Raw genomic sequence first — 12,819 nt, forward strand, 5'->3', positions numbered from 1 at the left:
AACAGGAGCGGGGCAATGTTCCCACTGTTTGTAATTAACCACATTTCTAAACGTGTTTGCTTTGTGCAGGAAGTGATTTCCATAGTGTTGAAAACAAAACAAATCACCATAATTAGCAGAATCTAAATACAAACCTTCAGCATCAAAGGCAGCATCATTTCTCAAATCAGAAAATAGAGCCTCTATGGCTTGGACGTCCCAATCATCAGAGCGAATATTTTGTTTAACACACATGCCTCATTGAAACACGAAGTACATTAGGGACATTAATAACCTCTGTGGCTCCCTGGATTAGAAATTTTACAGCATCCCATACAGGAAAGGCCAAGCAGTGATATTCACGAAAGTCTAGTCCCTCTTCATTCCGTGTGAAGAGGAGTGGGTTGCCAAAGTTCCATCAATTAGCCTAATTGTTGTTCTTTCTTGAACACAGTATCCATTCAAAAGACAGAAAAAATACACCACAAATCCAATGGACATGAACGAAAAAATTTAAAAAAGCACCTGCAAAATGTAAGTCCATGGGGGACAAAAAAAATGTTTTTTAAACCAAACAGCAAAAATTAAAACTTTTGAAGGGGACTTTGATGTGGTAGAGTTAGTGTCAAATGAAAAATGTGATTGATTAGCCACAGAGGTCTCTAAATCAGGCATTGGTAAATCTGTTGGATAAGTGTACTCAGTAACATCAGGATGATCACCAGCCTGTGGATTCAAAAAAGGATTTGTATTCGTAGTCATCTCAATGGCAACATCAGGTCCGGCATCAGGTGTCGGAGAAAAAACAGGAGCCAATACAGAGTTTTGCACCATAGCTGGACAAGAGACCGCAGGTGTCATACTAAGTAGAATCGGCCACTCTGTGTAGTTTGACATTGCCAATAGAGATGTACCTGTTTTCCTTTCTTCCTGGAAGCAGAGGTAAAATGACTGTTCTTGTACCCTGCACACCAAGCACAGGAACTGGAGCACGATATGAGGGACCAAATTCCTTCTTATTTGCAACTTTTTCTCGGACCAGTTCTCCAACTCGGGGTAGCCAGCTAACTACCGGAATCTACAATGCAGCATTAGATATGGAGGGCAAATGTTCCTTTGCAAGACTGCTCCTGGCTTTTTGTAGGTTCTGTAAAACATTAGAATGTTCATCTACGTCAAACGATGCAGCCGCCGCCGCCATATCTAGACCCTCAAGGTCCAGAACGAACATTTTGATGCCAAAGAGCATTTCGTATGAGGTCCGCCTACCCAGAGACCTTCAAGGGAGATTAATAAGTGCACGCTGAAAGCTATTGAGGTGGGCTAGGCAGTTCCGGCCTGTACCTAATACTCTAGCTGTCAAGGATTGCTTTAAGTCACGGTTCATCTGCTCCATAACACTATTTCCCTCAGGCCGATATGGAGACGAAAATTTGACTTGGACCCCCAATGAACGCATGGCATCCTTGTATGCTTTAGAGGCAAACGCTGGACCCTGGTCTGAATGGAAGGTACCACATGGAAAAATTCCCACAAAGACACTCAAATCCCTTACAACAGTTCGAGAAACAGCACTCCGTTATGATCTAAATAAACACACACAAGTGGTTTTATTAGATATTAACAACTACATCTGGCGCGGGCATGCAGCAGTAGAAGGTTTAATATGTTGGCAATTATAACAATGAAGGACATAATCACACATTTGTTTGTACAATCCCTGCCACCAGTAATGCTGTTGTAGGAGAGAAACAGTAGCTGACACGCCGGCATGCGCTGAGGCCATCCCCTCGTGTGCCGCTGTAATCAAAGTTTGCCTGTGGTCCGCGTTGAGAATTAACCTGTCACCAACGTCGTTAATTCTCACATAAGGAACTTTATCAGGACTTAAATAAATATTTATAAGGGAAACCTTTCAGGTATTTACCTCCCTTCTCTGTTGTGGCAATAGCTGCCAAGATGTCATCATCAATCTTAGTTTTGGAACGTGTAACTGCTGCTACTGAATATGCTGCAATTGCTGTTTTGGCGGCTTTATCTGCAAGACTGTTGCCAACAGCGTGAACTCCTACACGCTGGTGACCAAGAGTATGAATTACAAACACAAGTGGGAGCCGTTCTTTAAGCTCAGCCACTCGAACCCAGATCATTTTATGTTTTATTGTGCGACTTTTGGAGTCACAATATTCATTTTAAGTCCAAAAGGATACATTGTCATTGTATGATTGAACACAGTAGTAGGAGTCACTTACGATAAGAGTAGTCACACTGGGATCTGCGTAATCCAATGCAAGCATCAGAGCATGAAGCTCTGCCAATTGGGCGGTACAGACCCCTAAGGTCTGTGTATGCACGACATCGGACTTGAATTCACCATCCACCATAGTACTGACCACTATTGCGCTGGCCGAAGAATATGCATGCTTTGAATCCGTAACCGCTTGCGCACTACCATCAGTGTAGCTGGTACAATGGAAATCCTCAAGTGGCCACATGGTCAAAGGAGCAGGATGAACAAATTCATACTGTAAAAACTCCTGAGTCTGCAGAGAGGAATCAAAAATTAACGTGACATCCAGAGATGTCAAGGATGTAGCCCATTGTATCCACCGTGGGTGCAAAACCTTTGAATTTGGTACTCTGGCTTTCATCACTGCCTCCAAGGCAGGATACGGAGTAACAACCAAAATGCGCTTTCCCTGTGACAGTGCACGTTCCTTAAGAATAGCCATTTGCACTGCTGTCAAAACTTTTTCCACAGTGGTAAACCGCAACTAAACCGAAGTGTAGAAGTGTGACTTGTAAGCGAAAGGGTCTGTGTCACCCTCATTAAAAGTGAGGTTAGTGAAACCCACCGCCCCTGATATGATTCTTATCACCACGTGTGTGTGGTTATCACGAGTCAACAAGAATTTAGATTCTAGAAGATCAGCTTGCAAAGATTGCAAAATGGCTGATTGTGCGGGCAGCCAGCACGATTTGGAGAAAGTAAGTTGTATCAAAGCGTAAAGAGGCTTGATAAGCTGGGCATAATCGGGAATATAAGTACACCCGAAATTCATTCAAAAAGCCCAGTAAAGATTGTAGTTTTTTCAGTGTTGTCGGAGCGCATTTCTCCAAGAAGTGAGGCCCCAAGCCTCGACCTTCATTGTTGAGCTTATAGCCTAGGAACATCACTGTGTACTCTGCAATATGAGATTTTGCAAAGTTGAATTTATAGCCAATGTCCGCTAAACCAACAATTATGCAGTCAACATGGCACAGATGCGGCCACAATTCATTGTCTGTGAGATAGCTGTCATCCACATATGAACATGCATCTGCGTCGGGTCCCTCCAAAAGAGAGACAATGCGGCCGGCAAATATCCCTGGACTGTTTTGTAGCCCGTAGCCAAACGACAAAATTGGTGGTGTTTGCTACCACTGGTAAAAGCTGTCCATTGACTACTAATAGGGGACAGATTGTGGGCAAAAAACCCGTTGGATATGTCAAGTGTGGTCTTAAACCTTTTGCGCACGAGGCTATTCACTAGAGCAGAACTGTGAGTATTCTGCACTGCACACGTACGGCAATGGGAGTTCAGGTGGCGGTAATCCAACACCAAACGGTACAAGCCATCCGGCTTGGTCACAATAAAAAGAGGTTTATTCATCGGAGACACACACGTTTCAATCACTCCCTGATATTCCAATTTCCGCCACTGGAGCTTTTGCTTCACACCGTATGGGGTATTGGGGTTGAGACTGTGGCATAGACCGGAAGGGAATCTCATGACTGGGGGAAAATGTGTCTCAACCACAATGAGTACAATACAGAGGCGGAGCAAGCGTCTTAGCTCAATCTTCTGCAAAATGCATGGCCTGCTACTTCGGCACAGTGTGCGCGAAACTAGGGAGGATTACCTCCTCCCCTTGCGGAACCACTAAAACAAAACGTGGGGGCCAGTCGACCTCCACCAACAAAATGTCATAGGTAGTAGTTAGATTTTTCCAAAAACACCCCTTTTATGGTACCTTGTATGTCACCTTCAATTAAAACGACAATTTCAAATAGTATTTCAGGGGGAGCCACTCTAGCGTCAGCTGTCTCAACTACAACAAACGTGTCAGTCGCTGTCACCTTCAATAGTGGACGCAGTGCCTCTCACACTATGGTAATCGCCGCTGCGCTGTCCAACAGCATCAGTGCCCATGTCAGATTCCGAAGCTGCATTCTCACTATCTGTGGCATATCTCACTGTTACAGCAGCAACTGTCTTCTTCTGAAACTGGGGTCTCTGACGTGAAGTGTCGTCCTTCTTGCCTTTACCGTCAGCCTTGCGTGGTGGGTCTTGCTTCGTACCCCTCCCCCGGCCGGCCTCTCCTCCACCGGTGGGTGCGACCGATGAATCCTGCAAAGAACGAGGAGAACATTGATCAGGAACCTGAAAACGATCAGGTGACCTAATCGTAGTGCGGTCGCACAATTCAGAAGTGCGCTCAGTTGTCGCATGTACTGGCAAGGCAGGACGGGACCCCTGTTTCTGTTGCTTTGTCCCCTGTTTTTTATTTTTAGTACAATTCTATTTTGGACCTGAAGGGCGATCATCTTTGTCAGACTTCGCCACTTGTGTTTGCTTTCACGCTGCCTTGGCAAAAGGCTTAACTCCTAAACTATTACAGCCAACAGTCCTATAAACCACCATGATAACTCTCAGCAACTGAAGGGGTTTCTCTGCATCGGAGACATTGTGCAAAGCATTAGACATCTGAAAGCTTACCGCATCTCCCTTAACATTAGGAAAGACGAGATCGGAAACTACGCCAACGAGTCTCATTCCCAATTTAACAGCCGCCTCTGGCCTGTGATCATCCTGAACACGCTTAATGACGGAGGGTAGGAAAGACATTGATGGGGTGCCGAAGCATCTCATATAGACTGCTTCAAAAATCATACCTCAAGTGGTACAGTCAGTTACTTCCGGGACTAAGTCCTACTGCAAATTAATTGGAAGGATTCTGTGTTTCTCCACAGTAGGAAATACTGCCTCCAGTTGGTCAAATTTTGCGGCAAGCCAAAAAGGCATTTTATCCTTACCTTGGGGATGCTTGCCCATAACTAACCCTGGGCAAAGTACTACGCTACGCTCGCGTAGTTTGCGCTACTGCGCACTACGCGAATTGCAAGTAGCACAGTGCAAACACGCGTAGGATAGCGTAGCGTAGTGCAGCGGTCATTTTTTGCTTTCTCGCAGTCCTCAACGTCAAGTTGGCGACCGCGAGCAAGCAAAATGATATCCCGGCGAGACTTTTTCCTCGTTTGCAATCATCAACATCAAGTTGCTGAACGCGAGCGTGGAAAATAAACCTCCTGGTGAGATTCTCAATGCGTGGAGGTCAGGTTTCTCATTGCGAGTGGTCACGTATGCTCGCAAAAATCTACTCAAGCGGCAGACAACTACAGCTCGCACTGTGCAAGATGCAGTTTTTAATGTTTGCACAGTGCCGGATGCTTGTCCACACTGTGCAATCATTGAAAACGGCATCTTGCACAGTGCGAACAGACTACTAAGCAGTTTGCATAGTGCTACGGGTAGCTCACGTAGTGTGAAGTGCACTTTGCGTAAGTATGCGTAGCGCTACTTCGCGAACTACGCCCAGGGTTCCCCATAACGACATTAACCACACCGGGACTAAGCTTCAACTCGTTCGGTCCAACTGGATGCGCTGCAACACCAGGAACACCACCTGGCATGTTGCTGGAAATGTAATGAACCAAAGCCCTAATAACCGCTACAGCTGAGGTATAAAGGGGCCTCAATTCAAGCAAGGGACATTCCCCTGCACCTGGGTGCAGGGTAAATCCAGCCAAAACAGGCCAAGAAGCTCCTGGAATGGACAAAGTACCTAATCTAAGTGCTGTTGGGGAAGGGCGCCATCAAACCAAACGCGGTGCTGCCAGGCAGAATTCGGAATCTCCTGTATCCTATAAGGAGTGTACTCCGCTAGCACGGCAGTGTGAGTGTAAGTATTAAACAAATTGGTGTCTGCATTGACGGCAGGAAATGTAACCTATGAGTAAAAAAGCTCAAACGGGTAAGCTGCGTCAGCACTCACAACAAAAACGACTGCCATGCCCTCTAAGGCAAAATTATAGCCCTGTAAATGATTACGTACCATCGAACAGAAAAGGAGGTACCCTTAGAGTCAATAAGGGACAGGGTAAGTGAAGTTGATAAAAGCAAGCGCAAGTCCCAAAATAACACACAGATCTTGTGAGTCGTGATACTGTCTGCCACAGTAACACTGTGGGAGGCAGTTATCTACTGCTATGATTGCGTACCACCATCCTACTATGCTGTGGAATGTCAACGGCCGTCATTATGACACAGAAAGAAAAAAGAACAATACACAGAATAATAGCACAACAGGGTAGTAATCCAATAGAAACCATTTTAAAATTATCAAGCTTGGAAAGACCTATTTACTATAAGTAGGTTTATCCGTCACCGCTGTCGACCGGAAACAATAGTGCGGGGGTCGTGGACTGATATAAGCACTACTCGAGAGTCTCACAATAAGACCACAACGTTAGGTGTGCACAGAGACCCAGGACCTCAGTGAATTGTGGTGTACCAAAAAACTTACCTTAGTGCCTCGAAACCCTAACCAGCTAGCATCAGTGTTACTTTAGCTCTTCGTCCTATAGCAAAGGAACCAATGATTAGACAACCCAGAACACGCGACTTAGGTTATACTCAGAAATGGTGGGAAGCAAGAATACTCTTTTGTTATACTCTCATAACACAGTCCACAACAGGAGTAAAAAAGAGACACGCTCTAAGATGAAGTATTTTTGCTAACATAAGCAGACATATGATTAGAAATAATATGAGCAGCATTGTTACAATTCCATAAAACACAAAAGGAGAAATCATATTACAATGATGGTGAAAATAGGTCCTATAGTGCCTAGTAATTCACCCTCCCTAGGTAGGAACTTTGTTTTATAAAATATAGAAGGTCTCTTAGGCTTGTGCTGGGGACCCCATACCTCTAGAATCAGCAGAAGTGTATCACATCAGGATCTGCAAAAGCTCGCTGTCTCTCTGGAAAAACGGGCTTCTTCCAAGTGCCTGAAATCATGCTTACAGTGTGATATTAAAGGCGCCAGAATCACATTGGCTGCAGCTGCATTTATCTTATGTCTAAAAATGTGAGCCGATCAGCTCGAGCAACAGCTACCTTGTTATGATAACCTTGGAGGCTTTAGCACTCAGTGTGCAGACTAGAGTCACGATGTAAATCTAGGGATGCTGAAAACAAGCCTTTCTCATGTGAACCATTTCATGCAACCTAACTTACAACAACTGTTATATGGAGTGTTGTGTGCAAAAGCGGCAAAAAGGTAAAATGGAGTATAAACTTCTAATAAGCCTATACTAACTTAACAATGTACGCAACAAGGCCCAGCCCATACCCCAGCCAGCTTTATAAAAGCTGAATCAAAAACAATAGTGTCTGGCTCTGATAGTTTAAAAACACTTATTTCAAACGACCAAGTCAAATGAATTCTCAACCTTGGTCTGTACATTTATTTCACATTCAACTACACAAATATTAACATATTCATTTATTATGCTTAAAGATGTGTCCTACAGAACATCTCGTCTCTTTTTCAATGAAGACCTTTCTTTTTATAGAAAAACTGATATATTCACCAAAAGTGAAAAGCATACATGAATCAATAGACAGACACTTGGAACAAATATTTTTTTCAGAAGCATAACTAATTTTAACCCCAAAATGTTTTACACAAAAAAATGCAATCACAACAAAATAAACTTGATTTAGACCAACATAATTCAGTGCAATGAGAATACCAGTTTTACAGTATTTTGGAATACCTGAGGCGATTGTCACAGATGACGGAATTATTGTGATCCCCTTGGAACAGGCTAAGGAGTTAGATATTAGGCTTTGTTGCCGGTGAATGCCCACTCTGCATACATCATACCTGACACAAGTATAATGTGACTCAGGGTTTTACAAGGTAACGCACATACCGAGATTTAACACTTTGTAAATACAGCGCAATATGGTGCAAGAATCACACTGCATGTACGTCAAGAAAATGCTGCACCAGTGGTGTTAAACTGTGGGAAGGGGTTAATGATTAAACCCCTTGTCTTTTTCACCTACGTTGGTGCACAATGGCTACCATGCGCCAACACAAGGAGCCATGTTGCAACGGTGACTTGTTGCAGAGTTGATTGAAGTTGTGCAGGAATGGACATCTACCGGCACAAAACCTATCAATCCAGGGCATTTCCTCTGACTCTGTGTGCTGCTGAATGCTGCACACATAGAAAAAGTGAAAAAAAAGAGGAGAAATGAAAACATTTCTACTCGTAGCGCCGGTGCTCGATTCTGACACATTCCGAAGGTGTACAGTTTCACGTAAATCTGGGAATACTTCAGACTCCATTTGTTTGGTGAGAGAATGCCCAAATCAACACACATTGAATGCCCCTTTCACACTCATTAATACGTGAAAGGGGCACATATTCAAAAGTATATGAAAAGCCAGGTAAAGTGAATTTACGTGGCCTTGTAGAGATGTTGTGGCACATTGCGCAACTGGAACGTCAAAAAAGTGATGTCACACCATTGCAAGAGGTTTGCTAGGGCCTCATAAATGAATCCCTTGGATAATAGAAGAACTCCCCCAATTCATCCTTGACACGGTCAACGATGCCACGGATCTCCTGCGATTGCAGCTAGGAGCACCAAGGAGACCACCGCCACCATGCATCGCTCACCTCAACAACTGCTCCATTCTCTTTGGGTGATGACTGGACTTGATCCCCTCTATATGCTGACCTCAGTAGACCGGTACTTCAGCAACAGGAGACCAGGAACTGCAGAAAGATTCCAGTCAGGTACAGACCTGTTCAGCTGTGTCAAGCAATCGCATGCTACCATCTGAGACCACTTGCAGCCTTGCCGGGAGAAGGAGGGAATATTTGATGCCCAACGCTCAGAGGCATCACTTAACCACTAGAAACACCCTCCTGGTGTAATCAGGTAAGAAAAGTACTGGGGCGTTATCCACTTTCATCTCCCCCAGCTTTCATACCTCCCTCGGGACAGCGTCACAATCCCTGTCGCTGAGGCAGTGAAATGTACTCAGACATGGTTGTGTGATCTACTACCAGCAATTGCACTCTCCCCATTCTTTGTCTTGGGACGGTCCCATCAAGTGCCAGTGAGCTGTCTGCTGCCAGGGACAGGCACTAATCCCTTTTTCTTCTGCCTCTGTCTTTCTGCTTCTTTGGGCATACCCATTACCTGTACATTGTTCTGCCAGGAGCGGCCCTCCGCATCCTAGGCTCTTCTAGTGACTTCACACGACGTGCCATTAGCTGCTGTACCTCCAAAGCTGCTTTCCAGGTAATAGGGTGGACTTCAACCAATTCTTGCTCAATGTTTTGTAACTTGTCAGCCGGCTTGCGATGAGCTGCTTTCTCCAGAGTGAAGTCGGCGGTGATTTTGCCAATGCAGCCCTCGAGGGAAGTGCATGTTTTTTTGAGAGAGGTACCTATTTTCTTCACAGCCACGAGAACAGAGTCTAGTTTGAAATCCAGGGTGTCTGCTGTCACATGCCCTGTTGGACAGCAACCCCAGCCACTCTGTTCACAGTCATGGAGTAGGTGCCAGGTATTGACACAGTTTGAGATCCGCTGCGGTGTTGGTGCCTGTAAGCGTTAGCGGAGTGGTGGGGCTGAGGGAGTTGACAAGAAGTTCTTCAATGGCCTTGGCCCAGCTGCGACAGGGGCAGCAATGATGGCGGTGGTGTACAGTGGGTGTGGTGAAGGCATGATGTATACAATGATGGTCAGTCCAGGAGAGTTTGGTGGTGTGGCTGTAGTTGAAGTTCCCAATGGCAGAGAAGACTGGGTCAAGCGTGTGTTGGTGTGGGTTGGTGTGGTGACTAGCTGCGTGAGTTCGATGTTGGTGAGGTTCTCCATGAAGGTGATAGTGTTCTGATCACTGGGGTTGTCCAGGTGGAAGTTGAGGTCTCTGAGTAGAATATAATAAGTGGACAGGAGTGCCTGGGGTGTGATGAGGTCTACGATGGCATTGGTGAATAGGGGGGTCATGGACTGAGGGGCATATATACGAGGGCACCAGGGAGGGTGGTCCTGGGTTTGGCCTGGATCTGGAAGTGGAGGTGTTCCATGTTTGCTGTTGGGTCATTAGAGTGCGTGGTCAGTCGGAGTGTGCTTTTGTGGACGATGGCAATGCCTCCTCCCGGGCGGTCGGGTGGTCATTCCAGGTGATTTTGTAGCTTTTGGGGATGGTGATGGTGATGTCTGGAGCAGAGGTTGGTCCAGGAGTCTGTGAAGAAGTTGATGTCTGAAGAGGTGGCGTCAAGGTGGTCCCAGATTTCTGTGGCGTTCTTGTGGAGGGACTGCCCATTGAGGACAAAGCAGTTGAGCCAGTTTGTGCGCTGTTGATCTGATGGGCGGCAAGATGCGCTGGTGTGTTGATGTGGCAGAAGGTGCATTTGCAGTTTCGGCAGGTGAAGGGTGTAAGGGTATTCTTTGGTGATGCTAGATGGCAGGCGGCGTGGCGTCAAGGGTTGAGGGCGAGGAGGGTGCTGATGTTGTGGCAGTAGAGTGTCTGAGTAGCAGGGCCTGGGCACTGGACTTAGTCCAGGGGCAGACCGATGCAGACAGGCTTGCCTTTGACTCACCAGTGGCACGCCCCTGTGCATGGCTGCACAGCAACGCCATTCAGTAATGCTGCGGGGGGGCTTGACAGCTGGGATGTGGGAAACGCAGGAAAGGACACTGGGTGGGGTGAACCATGGGGATCGCAGTGGCAACAAGGGATAGGAGAATGAAAAAGGATCTGAAAAAAAGCACAGGAAAAGAAATCCAAACAAAGCAAAGAAAGAAAAACTAGATCCCATCGTAGAAAAGCAATGAAAGGAGCAGAAAGAGGGACAGGAACAGCAGAAGAGAGGGACAAAAGGGCAGTCAAGAAGGTAAATAAACCTAAACAAAGCAAAGAAAAAAAACCCAATGGAAGAAAAGCAAGAAAAAGATCAGAAAGAGGGACAGGAACAACAGAAGAGAGGGATAGAAGGGCAGTCAAGCAGCAGAGCAGTGATGGTCTACCACTGGACCATCAGAGATGAGGCTCAGGCAGGAACTTTTGGGTGGAGGGGGCTCTAGCAACTGACCTCTGGGTCAGAGGAACCAGAAGCAGCAGATGGGGGCAGCAGCTACCAGACGGCACAGCAAACCCACAGGGGGCAAAGGAAGCAGAGACTTCATCAAATTCCTCCCTAAGTGACCTTAACGCCCCAAATGTACGATTCTCTCTTTCAAACTCACTGGTGTTACAATACATGTGCCCCTAAACAGGTCACCATCAAAAAAAGTCAACTCCCCATTCACATTCCGAACTCATTTTGCTGGGTTGGAACATCCCCTTTTTACAAACTCTGATAAAATGTTGCAAACCTCAACACTGCCTTTTTGCTTGGTCTTACTCCTGTTCTGTACTCACTTTTTCTTTACCCAGAATACCCTCATAACATTTCCCATCAATGTCAGTTCATCAATCTAATCTCCACTCTCCATGGGTAACCTTAACAAACAATCAGCTGCCATATTGTGCTCACCAAGCAAATACTCTACCTGGAGATTGTACATCATCAGTCCCTCCATCCACCTTTTGATTCTTGGTGTCATATTATCCTGATCCCTGCAGGTAAAAATTTGCAACAATGAGTGGTGATCAGACCTCATATTGAAAGGTATTCCCTACAGATAAATTCAGAAATTTTGTACAGCCCATGCAACCACCCCTGCCTTGCTTTCTGTCACAGAGTAATGCCCTACAGCTCCCCTCAAGGACCATGACACAAATGCTACAATTCTATGTTCCCCCTCAACTACTTGCGACACCCAATTCTTCTCAGACTGGCATCAGGTGATAAAAGGGTCTTTGTACATGTATCAAACTGTCCCAAAGTGGGTAGTTTGCCAATGGATATCTCAAACAGACAGGAATGAAATTTCACCCTCAGCAGGCCATGAGAGCACTGGACCTTTTTTAAGTATGCTTTTCTGCAGTTGGACCACACAATCAAAGTTCTGTGGGAACTCTGAACAAAATTCAGCAAAGCCAAGGAAAGACCTGACTTGATCTCTATTCTCAGGAGTCCATGTCTCCACAATAGACCTATCTTGGGACTTCTACCTTCCCCAAAGATCATGTATCCAATTTTTACAACACCTGCCTCAAAATCTTGTCATGAGCACACTTATTCTTTGCATACACCAGAATGTCATCTTCAAAGAATATGACCTGTAGGATCTGTTTCATCACCTTCTGGAAACAGACACCTGCAGATGTTAACTCAAAGGGCATTCTTAAAAATGTATAAACTCCCAACATTGTCCCAAATGAAGTGAAATGCCCTGATTATTTATGTAAAAGAACCTGATGGTAGGCTGAGGCTAATCCATGTGCTAAATCCCCTGGCACCCATGAGGACTTCCAGCATCTCAGATATATTGGGAAGGGGTTGGTGATTGACCCAAATGTGTTTGTTAAGCCCCCCTGAGGTCCACACACACCCAAATGCTCTTTTGAGTCATTTTGAAGACACAATCCCATCAATAATACCCAACTTAAAAAGCTTCTCCAGTTCATTCTTCAGGGGTTCCCTCATCAAATTTGGCACCTTTCTGACCTTAAGCATGCATGGCACTGCATTCTTTTTTAACACAAGTTTGTGCTCAAAGCCACATAATAATACAAGCTCTTCACCAAACACTTTGG

Source organism: Lissotriton helveticus, chromosome 4_1 (assembly GCF_964261635.1).
Source record: "Lissotriton helveticus chromosome 4_1, aLisHel1.1, whole genome shotgun sequence".
In the NCBI taxonomy this organism is placed as follows: Eukaryota; Metazoa; Chordata; class Amphibia; order Caudata; family Salamandridae; genus Lissotriton; species Lissotriton helveticus.